Raw genomic sequence first — 13,783 nt, forward strand, 5'->3', positions numbered from 1 at the left:
TTTGATATTCCCATTTGTATATACATTAGCAGAACTTTTAGTTGATGAGGAAGGCATTGTAACAAGATGACTTGGTACGATTGACTAGTTCACAAAATTAAGTGCGTTAGAGAAATATGAAGGGTTCTCAAAGGATTATGAAGCCAATAAGGAAACAAGCGATTGAGAAATATTTGGAGAGAGGATGTTTTAAAATTTTAATTAAGTCAAAGCGGCCAACACACAAGAGGCTCTTGGATCAGTTAAAATAGATATTTTCAATTATGAAGAACGCAGAATTAATTCCTCGAATGGACCAGGCTGAAGATATCAGGAATACCGTTGAAAATCGGTTGGTTAGCACAGGCTCAATTGATGTCTGCACGCCACATAATGTAAACAGCGATGGTGAATTCGATAACCGGTTTAATAATGATCCGAATAACTGTTGCAGAAACGCAGAACTAATAACTAACCGCAGTGGAAATTCCTTTGGAAATCGGTCCGTCAGCATTGGCACAAGCGGAGAGGCTCCAAATATCCTGTATACAAATAACGGAAGCAAGGATAGCATAAATCAAACCGTTAACTCAGAAACGATGGTGGAAAGCGCCGATAACAACCAATTTAATATTAATCCGATCAGCATTTTAGATATTAAGAGTAAAAGCGCTGATGAAATAGTTGTCAGCTCCGGGGAGAGTAGTATTAAGAACGCAGAACTAATAACTAACCGCAGTGGTAATTCCATCCTGTATACAAATAACGGAAGCGACGATAGCGCTGATGAAATAGTTGTCAGCCCCGGGGAGAGTAGTATTAAGAACAGCTGTATGGTTCCGGAATATTTAAATGATATTCCTAATAAGTATTTAGATGAAAATTCGAAAAATGATAATATGTGTGACATTAGAAGCGCAGAAAGGTTTTTAGATTCTGACTCTAAACTAGAATCAATAAATAAGATCATCTTAAACATTGATAATTCCGTGAACAGAACCAAACATGAAAAGAATAAAGAAATTATGGGCCCAAATGACATAGATGGTATCAATAGGGTGCAGGTCTCCAGAGAAGATGCTCATGACAGTTTCCAAAAAGATATGGCAAAATGCAATGTTCTTAGCAAAGGTGACAAGGAGGCTGACGAAAACTCTTATGGATCAGCAGCAACATCAACATCAAAAAGGAAAGTTGTTAACCTGTCTTCCGAGGTTCTTGATGAGTTAGCCGTTAATGTTCTCAGCAAGGGCATGGGGTTTGCAATAGCCCCTAAAAACCTCCCCATTGAAAAGATGATTTGTAGCATTGAAGATGGAATTGGCAACCTCCCTCTTGAAGACAAAGAGGAATTAAGACAAGAGTTTTCTCTCATCATGAGAAAAGCCAAGGCTCCCAAAAGTAACTTGAGTAAAGAAGAGCAAGAGGCTTTCAGATCCTTACGAAATAATGACAATATAGTTGTTCTAAAAGCAGATAAAGGAGGAGCAGCAGTTATCCTTGATAAAGAAGACTATGTTAAGAAAATGAATGATCACCTAAATTGTGGCAGTTATAAGAAGCTGAACAAGAATCCCCTGGCTAAGATTATGAAGGATGTAAAAAAGATTATCTCAGATTCCAACCTTGACGAAAAATTGAAGAAGAAACTAACACCCTCTTGTGAAACCATTCCTAGAATCTATGGATTACCCAAGATCCATAAGGAGGGGGTCCCCCTGAGACCGATAGTCAATACTATTGGCTCCCCAACCTATGAACTTGCTAAATATGTCGCCAAGATTCTGAAGCCCCTGGTTGGTAATACTGACTCCTTCATTAAAGACTCGCACGACTTTGTGAATCTGATTAAAAATGAAAGAATGGAAAATGAAGACATCCTTGTGAGCTTTGACGTGGTTTCCTTATTCACGAAGATTCCTCTTGATGAAGCCATTCAGGTCATAAAAAGTGTCACTGATCCAGAGACCGCAAAACTGGCTGAAGTCTGCTTAAGGTCAACTGTATTCACATTCCAAGGAACATTCTATGAACAAACATCTGGTGTAGCAATGGGATCCCCCCTCTCGCCAATTGTGGCCAACTTATATATGGAATATTTTGAAAAGAAGGCCTTGGAATCTTATCCTTTAAAACCAGCATGGTGGAAGCGCTTTGTCGATGACACCAATATAAAATGGACCCATGGTAAAACAGAACTCGTCAAGTTTTTCAATCACCTGAATTCCATCTCCCCTGATATAAAATTCACCATGGAGCTTGAAGAAAATATGAGCATCCCTTTCTTGGACATTCTTATCATCAGAAGAGAGGATGGCTCATTGGGCCATAAGGTTTTCAGGAAATCAACTCACACGGAAAGCTACCTTCATGCGGATTCCCACCATCACCCAGCCCAAAAGCTTGGCGTTCTGAACACCCTTGCCATTAGAGCCCTCAGAATCTCTGACTCAGAACATATAAATGAAGAGAAGAGGCATTTAGTTTCAACTTTCAGAAATATAGGCTACGATGAGCATGAGATTAATAAAGCCATAAAGAAAGCCGAAAGGAGGTTGTCCTCACCCAAACCGAAAGAGGAGGATCAACCTCATGGTGGTAAGGTTTTTCTACCTTATATCCATGGGGTCACAGATAAAATGGCAAAGATCCTAAGAAAGAAAAACGTTCTAACTCAATTCTCAGCTCCTGGTACCATAAGACAAAGTTTAAAATCTGTTAAGGATAATATTGACAAGCAGCAACTTAAAGGAGTCTATAAAATAGACTGTTCGTGTGGGAAAAGCTACATAGGTGAAACTGGTCGCTCCCTCCAGACAAGACTGAAAGAACATGGCGCTGACATCAGGAATGAAAGATCTCGTACCTCAGCCTTGGCAGAGCACTCCTCGAAGACTAATCACCACATCTGCTTAGAAAACGCATCAATTATCGCGAGAGAAGAGCAGCATCATAGACGGAAAATCAGAGAAGCCCTCGAAATCTTGAAGCATCCTTGTAATCTGAACAGAGACAGCGGTTTGGAGATTAGCGGAAGCTGGCTTCCCCTGATCGGAAAAATCAAGAAAGCATCTACCCGGCCCCAGGTAAGTTGTCAAAACAGGTAATGTGTCAAGCAGGTAAGATAGTTATTAATATAGACCCTAATATAAGTTTACAGTTTAAATATAAAGAGTATTATATATATTAGCATGGTTTTGATTTTAATATTAATTCTTTCCTTAGGTTATTTATATTCTATTAAATACTCTAATTATTAATTCTAGGTTGGATTTTAATATAATTTGAACCTAATGTTTGTTCCAATATAGTATAGTTTTCACTATTGTTTTATTTTAGATTTTAGGTTATATTAATATTAACTTATTTAGATATTAATATAGATATGTGGTTTTTATTGATTCTATTACTATTACATATATTATGTTATATAGATTTTAAGTTTTATAAATATTATGTTTTACAATGATCAAGTCTTATAAAATATTAAGTTATATAGTCATTTAGTCATATATATTAATATTATGTTATTCAACCATATACATTAATATTAAGTTATTTGTCCCTTATAGTCATTAAATTATATAGTCATTAAATTATATAGTCATTAGTTGTGTAGTCATAGATATTATATTAATATTAATATATATTTATTAGTTTGTATGTATTTAATTTACATAGTTTTTAGGTTATACAAATATTATTTATGATATTAATATATATATTAGTTTTTAATTATTAATATAGGTTCTAGGCTTTATTAATATTAACTCTAATATATATTAAGTTATATTGGCTTTAGGTTATATTATTATTAAGTTATATAGTAATCATCATTATTAAGTTATATTGTCATTAAGCTATATAATTATTAATGTTAATTAGTAATTATTTATTAGGTTTATGATATTAATATTAATATATTTATTAGTTTTTAACCTTTTTGATATATAAATATTAACATTCATATTAGTTTAAATGATTAATTTAGATTTTAGTTTAAAGAATTTGGTCAAAAATATAAAGTAATCAATATCATAATAAAAATATTAAGTAAATAATAATAATTTATAATAATTAAAATTAATTTTAGGTTTTATGATAATTCTTTCTGGCCGACCTGTGCTTTGCTTTTAATTCTCATCCCTCATTAATATTTATTCCCTCCATCTGGCTCTTCTTTTTATCATCTTTCTCTTTACCCTGACGATGGATCCCATTTGGGATTTGAAACGTTGGTGTAAAAACTCGACTACTGTGGATTCTCCGATCAAAAATTCGAAAAGCACAAACCACAGATCACTGAAATCCATATTTTCTATCTTGATAATTGGTTATTGGTAGTTAGCTTTCCTATTGTGGATGACAACATTGTTTCTAGGTGAATTTCGAGCCATGTCCCGCACTATCCTAGCATTCTGATTAGTACGCACTCTCAAACCATATCTTATTCACTATAGAAAATCCTTATTTTTGTGGTATTTAGTTCCGATCCAACCTTGTAGAGTCTCGACCCCAACAACCCTGCATTGATCTCCCGTGGAATGGGTAATTTTCCCCTTACTACGTGTGTTGAATCTATGCTTGGGTTCATGCTAGCTATTATAGAATTCACTTGCCCCCTTTTTTGTAGATCACATTTTCCAATTTTTTTGTTCATGTCCTCTATATTTTTAATCCCCTTTCAACTTCCACTCATCCCTGTGTTCTGGCCTACATTTATCTTGTTCCTAATATAACTTTACTTTTCCGACTTATCTTCCCATGTTTCTGGATCACCTGAATCAATTCAGTTTTTTGAAGTTTGATGGCAGTCCACTGATATATATCTAGATTTTTTTTATTTTTCTTCTTCACATAAGGGATGTACCTCAACATATCCAAGAACTTAGTTGTGTATTCTTCATTTTACATATGGCCCATTTTGATTTCATATAACTCTTTGCCTTTGTTGTCAAAGTACCTATCAAACAAGTAGTTGTCCCTAAAATATGCCTCAAACTCCTTCTAGCATAGTCCATCCTCCATTACATCCTTCACGTTCTTCAAATCCTCCCACTAGATGTAAGCCTTTCCCTTCAAGTTGAAGGTAGCCACCTTTTCCATCATGTTCTTAGAGTAGTTTTGGACTTTAAAAAACTTCTACATTCTAAGTAGTCATGCTTCAACATCTTCTACCTTCCCTATCTCACCATCAAATGTAAGTGGCTTGGCCTCCTTGAACTCCTCTCACATATACTCCTTTTCCCTCCTTCTCCTATGATGATTTTGTCTCTTGGTGGTAGCAACAAAGTGTTTTCCATGGGTACTTGTCATTTTCTCTTCAGTACATAATGTAGTACCTCATGTTATTTTTTCTTCACTTGCTATTCAATTCCTTTTCTTGGATCTACTTCCATCTTCTCCATCAATCCTTTCTTTATGTTTCCCTTGTCCTATTCGGTTGTTCTCGACCCTATGGCCAACCCCTAACTCATGTTTATTTGGTCTTTGAATGTATGATAGACTTTGTAGCATGAATACATTCACCTTAAATTGCCTCTTATGTGCCTTGACAAACTTCTCATTATCAAATTTACAACTCCATATATTTGTCATTAAACTTATTAATGTGTCCATCAACTTAGGAGAGTTTTCCTCTCCTCTCTTCAAAAATGATTCTTCCTCTTCATGCCCATGTCATGATCTATGAGAAATGTATTGTACCATTTTACTGCTCATTCCTACTTTACTCTTCTATCATTCCTTGTTCTTCTCTTATGTGTTGTCACATATACATAAATTTTAGTTAAAAAAAAAACTAACACATATTTTTCTACCTTAGTAATCTTGGCACAAAAACATGGCCATTAGTGTCCAAAAAATAAATTCACAAGTTAATATTAGATAACATATAACACATGCCAATATAAAATCCATGTTTCAATGCCTAAACTCAGTTGATAGAACTCACATTTAACTACTTTAGTGGTACTTTATTGAAGAATTTGACTTTTCTTCTAGAGGTCTACTCTTGCAACCTCATCTCCGATACCACTCTATAAAAACCCTCGATCCATCCCATAACCCATACTAAGGGTAGAAGAAGGTGTTATTATCATTTACATGACCTTCAATGTCTTGTTATGGAAATGGGGTATAATTTTTCTTTTCATTTTCCAAACTCCTTGAAACCCAAAAAAAACATCACCATTACATCCACTTCATCAAGATATTTCTCACGACATAAAATTTCCCTCAATCCAACCTCCAAATCAAAATATATGGCCATTTAAAGCTTCAGCCAATAATTTCTTTCCACTTCACAAACTATGCCATGTGACACCCTTGTGGTCCCCATGTGGGAATTCCACCTCTATAGAAATTTCAAGAAATTTTCTACTGCTAATGAAATCGAACTGAAATCAAGAGACAAAAAAATCTTCTACTATTATGTGGAAAGGAAAACACATGATAGAAACACATGCAATAACTTGCAACCATAAAAAAACAAGGAACACAATGATTTTATAGGGGAAACCAACTAGGAAAAATCCCCATCGCTACTTTGTGTTAATTCAGATGAGAATATGGATTAATTGCAATGTCTTGCTTGAGTCTAGAAGCACACCGTACACTGCAATTCTAATCTCCTACTCATTGGCCTACTCTGACCAACACTTAGTGAAAATAGGCTTCAACTATCCTCCTATTTCCTTGCACAATCCCTAAGGAAATTAGCACGTAAAAAATAGGATAATTCCCTATTTCCATGCACATATACTCAAGGAATTGACCACCTGCTCAATGCAAAAACAATGTACACACACCTAGTATAAAATTAATAATTACAATGTTCTATTTCCTCCTCTCCAATTAGGAAATTTGAATTCCATGCATGCCTGGGTTAATGTTTTAGGAAATTGATCAAGTAACTGAGAGGTCAATTAGTTAACAACTGTTATAACTATTCAACTGAACTCCTATTGACTCCACTGAAGACTAGAGCCTAGTTAACTAAGATTAACTAACAATAACCCCACTAGATTGCTAAATTTTAGTAATCAACCCATGCACAACTCCGATTCTAGCCTATAAATCAAACTTACTAACTTAACTAGGAGGCAAATGCATGTCACTCCAGATAAATACAATCCAAGTCATCCCCCTAATGTGGAAAATTAAATTTCTTCATTTGACTAAGGCACAAGTCGAAAGGAGCCTTTTCTTAATACAATTTTAACACTCCCTCTAAGAGAGAAAAGGGTTTCGCACCACCCATATCTTTCTCCTCTGGGACTCAAATTTTCCTCTGGACAATTTGTTTGTCAAAATATCTGCATCCTACTCCTCTATGGGTATGTATTGCAACATCATGATTATCCTCTGCACACAATATCTTAAGTGATGGTACCGAATATCAATGTGCTTGGACCTGTCATGAAATTCTATATTTTCAGAGAGTTTGATACAACTTTAATTATCACAGAAAATCATAGTAGGATCCATCTTATAACTCAAGAGACCAAAAATAATTATCCTAATCCAAATGGCCTCACATGTTACTTGACTAACAACTATATACTTTGCCTCTGCTAAGTTGAGTTCTACATATATGTCTTTCCTCTTATACAAGGAAATTGTTGCCGACCCAACGCTCAAGATAGCTCTTAAAGTGCTCTTGCTCTTTGATGGAATCCCTACCCAATCTTCATCAGTGAATCCTTGTAGATTCACACCATAGTCCCTCCTATACCATAACCCAAAATATGTTGTGCCTCTAAGGTATATAAGGACATGTTTTGTTGCTTTCCGGTGAATCTTGGTAGGATTCACCATAAACTAACTTAGCTAATTAACTTCATAACATATGGCATGCCTAGTTTTCTTCAGATACACCAAGGACCCGACTAGTTGTATATCAATGGTAGAATTTACTACCTCTCCTATAGAGATATCCTCCTTCCTCTAGCCAGTAGTTGAAGGAGTGTCCATAGGCTTGTAGTCCTACATATGGAATCTTTGAATTATTTCAGAGGTATACTTCCCTTGCCCAAAAATGACTCTCCATCTCCTTTCCACACCTTCAACCCAAGGAATTAGTGCATCAAGCCCATGTATTTAATCTTGAACTCTCTTGCAAGGTCCTCCTTGCAATACTAGATCAGCTTCGCATCCCCTGTCACTAACAATTCGTCTATGTACAAGACTAGAATGATCAATTTTCCATCTACCATAATGTTATATAGATTGGAATCTACTTCAATCTTGGTGAAGCCCAATCCATTAATATATGTGTCTATCTGAGTGTACCAAGCATATTGTTCTTGTGTGATACCATAAATGGATCTCTTGTGTTTACACACATGTGTCTCCCTATCAAATGTATCAAATCCCTTAGGCTACACTACGCAACACTATTCCTGAACCACTCCATTGAGGAAGGCAGTCTTCTCATCCATTTGGTGTATCTTCCACCCCATCTACACAAGTAATGATAGAATGCTTATGATGAATAAGTATATTTCTAGAGGGTAAAATGTATCCTCATAATAAACTCCATTTACCTATGAGAATCCTTTGGAAACAAATATAGCTTTGTACTTCTCGATACTTCCATTAGCTGCATGCTTCAATTCATATATCCATCTCTAACTAAATACTGACTTGTCTTTTGGTTTCGACACCACCTCCCATACATTTTTCTTCATAATGGAGTAATAATCCCCCACCATGGAATCTACTCACACGATTTGGGAAACTTCCTCCTCAAATGAATAAGACTCAAAACCAATGAGGTTTTTCATAAGTTCCATATAACTAGTATACCTGTTTGGTGAACTCCTCTAGCTACGCAAGGTGGTAGGAGCTCCCACATGCTCATGTGCATATTGCACCAACTTGTTAGCCTATCTCATTCTCTTTCTCCCCTCTTTGGAAGATTATGGTTGAGTTTGTACCTCCACTCCACCTCCTTTATGATCCTCCACATGTGCGTGCTCCAGAACATCCTGAACATCTAACTGCGGATCCTCCTTTGGAGCTAGAATATCCTCCTCTAGTGAAATACACAACTTCCTCTACAGAGCTTCTCATAGAATTATCCTCAACAAATATAACATATCTCATCATCACTATCATCCTGAGTGAGGGAAAATACACTCGATAGTTATGAGGTGTCTCTGTGTATCCTACAAATATCCCCATCTCAGTTGTAGGCTCCAATTTTTTCCTACTAGCCTTGGAGACACGACAATAGACTATAGCTCCAAACATTTGGAAATGGTATACAAATTTCTTCCTCACATAGAAAGTTTCTTCACGTGCGATCATGCCGAGTATTTTGTGAGGTCTTCGTTTCTAGAAATAAACTTATGTATTGCATGCTTCTGCCCATAGATATAGTGGCAGTCCCTAATCATTTGACATTTCTCTTGCATCCCCTATAATGTTTTTGTTATTCCTACTTTCCAACACATTTTTCTGTGGGTCGTGGGGCATAATTAGCTATCTTCTACTACATTCCTTGGCACAAAAATATTTGAAAGCATTAGATAGAAATTCTCATCCATTATCACTTCTTAAGGATTTAATTTTATGATCAATCTCATTTTCAACAGAAGCTTTGAATTCAATAAATTTTACAAACACTTCATAGTTATTCTTTATAAAATAGATCCAACACTTGCAGGAAAAGTCATCTATCAAAATTACATAATACCTGTGTTTTACAATTGAGACTGTATAAAATGATCCACACGTATCTGATTGGACTCGCTCCAAGATGGCTCCAACTTTGCTATCTTAGCCCTGGAAGGAGGCTTTGACATATTTTCCAAGATTGCACCCCTTGCAAACATAATGTTGGTCAGGGATTCATTTTGGAAGTCCTATGGTGATTTTTTGCATGGTTTTCAAAGCTCCATGGTGTAGGTCACCCATGCCCCTATGTCAGAGGTCTCCAACATCTTGACTCTAAACATATTCTGCTTTGCTACTCAATGTAGCACATTCATACACCTCTAGATTGTAGATATTTTTTACTTGAACACCAATTTGTTTTACTTGTCCAGAAGCAACATGCTTCATATAAGCTTTCCCTTTACTGAACACCACATCATAACCTTTGTCCTCCAATATAGCTATAGAAATCAATTTTTTCTTCAACCCAGACACATACATTAGATTTTCTAGGTGAATATGGGAGCTTGAATCCCTCTTAAAGGTGACAATACCAGCAACCTTGGTATTATAACTCCCATCATCTCTAAGCTCTACGGTTAATTGTAGGTGCTTCTCCTCTAGGTTGCTGAAGAACTCCTTTCTTCCATCATACTAAATGAGGCACCATAATCTAAGTACATACACTGCCCCGTATAGTACTTTCCATGCATGTAATGAGGGTGAAATCCAATTCAAATTGCGATGCAAGAGCATCACCTCCTACTCCCCTTGTAAGATTCTTCCTAGATGTCCTATGTGGATGCTTGGCTGCATAGTGTCCAGATTCATGGTAGTGAAAACATTTAATTTTTTTTAGGTCCTTCTTCTTTCCCTAGTTCTGGCTAGATTATGCCTTTCCTTGGGTCTTCTCTCCCTTCGATTTATTTCCCTTTCCCTCCAAGGTGAATTTTTCTTCCTACTTAGCGCTAGTTGTGACACCATCTCTATTGTTTATTCTAACCTCCAAATACACCAAATCATCCTAAAGTCTTTCCCAATCTGGTAGCTTGTCTCTTCCATTAACTGAATCCTACTAGATTTTCCACAATTTTGAATCATGGCACATTTTCTCCTACTCCTCCAAGTTCATATTGAACCTAAATGAATCTAGATAGTTATTGTGGAATTGTTTCATTTTTCTATATTCAAATGATCTCAAGTTTATCTCTCAATTCCAATTTACTAGCGTTACTTCTACTCTGGAATAGATCCATGATAGTTTTCCACATTGCAAAAGGAGTCTCCTTTCTATGCAAGTTTGAAACCACATGATCTCTAACACCCTCCTGACTAGTCCTCATGGCCTTTCTTGTGTTTTTATTCCACTAAGAAATTTCTTGTGCATATGATGCTACTAGTTTCAAAATACTTGTTTGTGTATATTCCCATATGTCATTTTCATCCAAGACAGGTTCCATCATGTCTTTCCAAGCACAAATATTTGAGGTGCCCTCCAATTCATACTCCAGCATCAATCTGTTGAAAGAAATTTTTCCTACGGTAAAAATAATCTACACCAAAAAATTTGCATATCGAAATTTCCGTGAGAGAAGATCTCGAAAAAGGTTTCTATGTAGTCTTCCAATGCTCTAATACAATGTAGAAATTTCAATAAATTTGCTACTGCTGAAGAAATCGAACTAAAATCAAGAAAAAAAAAATTCTTCTACTATTCTACAAAAATTAAATCACATGCAATAAAATCAAACCACAAGGAACACAATTATTTTATAGGAGAACCGAACTGGGAAAAACCCCTCCACTATTTTGGATTAATTTGGATGAGAATGTGGATCAATTACAATGTCTTGCTTCAATCCTGAAGCACACCCTACACTCCAATTTTGATCTACTTCTCAATGACCTTCTCTGGCCAACACTTAGCCAAAATAGGCCTCAATTATCCTCCTATTTCATTACACAAACCTTGTGGAAAATAGCCCCTAAAAAATTAGAGAATTCCCTATTTCATTGCGCAAATACTGAAGGAATTGGCCGCCTTCTTAATGCAAAAACATTACACTCAACTAGTATATTATTGATAATTACAATGTGCCTTTTCCTCCACTCCAAATAGGAAATTCGAATTCCATATATGACCGGGTTTATTTTTTGGTAAGTTAATCAATGAACTGAGAGATCAAAGAGTTAACAATTGTTATAACTACTTAACGGAAATCCTACTGACTCCACTAAAGACAAGATCTTAGTTAAATGAGTTTAACTAACAATAAATCCCCTATATTTCTAAATTTTAGCAATCAACCCATGCACAACTCTACTTGTAACCAATAAATCAAATTTACTGACTTAACTAGGAGATAAATCCATGTCACTCTAGCTAACTACAATCCAATTCATCCTATTCATATGGAAAATCGAATTTCTCCATTTGAATAAGGCACAAGTCAAATGAAACCTTTTCATGCCCCCATGTGGTGCCCACATGGTACTCCACCTCATGCCATTTCATCATTGCATAGATCCACCTCATCTCACAGTCCTGTACGATGCCTGCATGGCATTCCTCTGTGGAATATTGAGCATCATTGCACATGGCCCCCACCACACCCCCTTCCTTGCCTTGTAAACCATTAATTTTCCCTTTATAATAAAATCTCAGTCTCAGTCTAAATCATCAGTACATTATAAGGCCCATTATGAAAACCCTGAGACGATATGGAAATCCCTCCTCATCAATCAAAGGGAGGATTTCCCATTTCATAACTTTCTCCTAAATATGTTCCCTTAGTGCACACTACCAACTTCTGGATGATCCTGAGATGAAGAAGCCCCATGTCAAGTGTTGTCTGTATTTATGATCTCTAACATTAATCTTGACCTTACCTCCCTACCACTTTATGGAAGTGCCTCATATGATGTCAGCCTAAGGCAATATCACACTCACATCATCCTACCCATGTGGCATCCTCTAGAAGTGCCATAAATCATCTATTTTTTTCTTACATTTTCCACCGAAAGAGAATTTGTACATCCCACATGACAATCCTCCTAGATGCGACATCACCATTAATCCATGTCATATTTTCATGTGGTACAGCTCCCGCCAAGATTTTTTCCCTTGTATAAAACATGAACTTTACATTAAATAATATTTTTGGAATTTCCAAGGTCTTGGGCCTCCATCCTTTGTAACTCCCCAAGGTCTTGAGATAGACTCCCCCATCCACTCACCTGATGGGATATTTCTCCATCTCGGCTCCCCCCATTTTTCCTTGACACTTAGTTAATTTGTGCCACCTCCCTCTGTATATATGTGTAAGAGTGTATGTGATAGTAGGTATCATGACACTTAGTTTCCCATGTTAACCCTACCTATATTGCATTACATAAAAATATATGGTGGGGATGCCACGACACTTAGTTACTAGTAGTAGTCTCTCCTGAGCTTACATATATATATATATATATATATATATACATATATATATATATATATATATATATATACATATATATATATATATATATATATATATACATATATATATATATATATATATATATATATACATATATATATATATATATATATATATATATACTCACCTTTGTTATCCCCTGCTAATATTTCTATACACACACACACACACACATATATATTTATATTTATATGAACATCAGGACAAGGATGTCCTCAACTCCCTGCTATAACATCCTATCTTTCCTAAGATTGAATAACTAAGCCATGAGGCCTTGTCCTTATCTTAGAGTGGTATCATTACCTCCCTTGAGCTTATATGGAATATAATCCATCATATCGACTATGTCCATTATAGGCACACAACCATACATAGGTATAAATATAATTAAATGAAAAGAATGATTCCTACTGGAAAATCATGCAACACAAGGCCCGCTCTTACCATTCATTTTAATTCAAAAGATTAACCAAACAATAAATATTCACCTAGCTATTATACAGAGGGAATCAAATAAAATTAGAGCTAAAAAATAAACACAAAAAATAATAAGTCTTCTTTAATCACATAAGAACTACATTGTTCCTCAGCATTATACTTGAAAACCATTCATTACACCAGAATAGTAGTTTAAATAACACATCAAGCATTTATATAAA

General features: G+C 35.6%; 1 pseudogene; it reads left to right on the forward strand.

Moving 5' to 3' along the window:
* Positions 1-263: 263 nt before the first annotated feature.
* Positions 264-13,783, forward strand: part of LOC149168789 (protein transport protein SEC23 A-like) — a 50,941-nt pseudogene continuing 37,421 nt past the window's right edge.

Source organism: Pinus tabuliformis, chromosome 4_2 (genome assembly GCF_031772625.1).
Source record: "Pinus tabuliformis cultivar Carrire ecotype Pingquan chromosome 4_2, CPIR1, whole genome shotgun sequence".
Taxonomy (NCBI): domain Eukaryota; kingdom Viridiplantae; phylum Streptophyta; class Pinopsida; order Pinales; family Pinaceae; genus Pinus; species Pinus tabuliformis.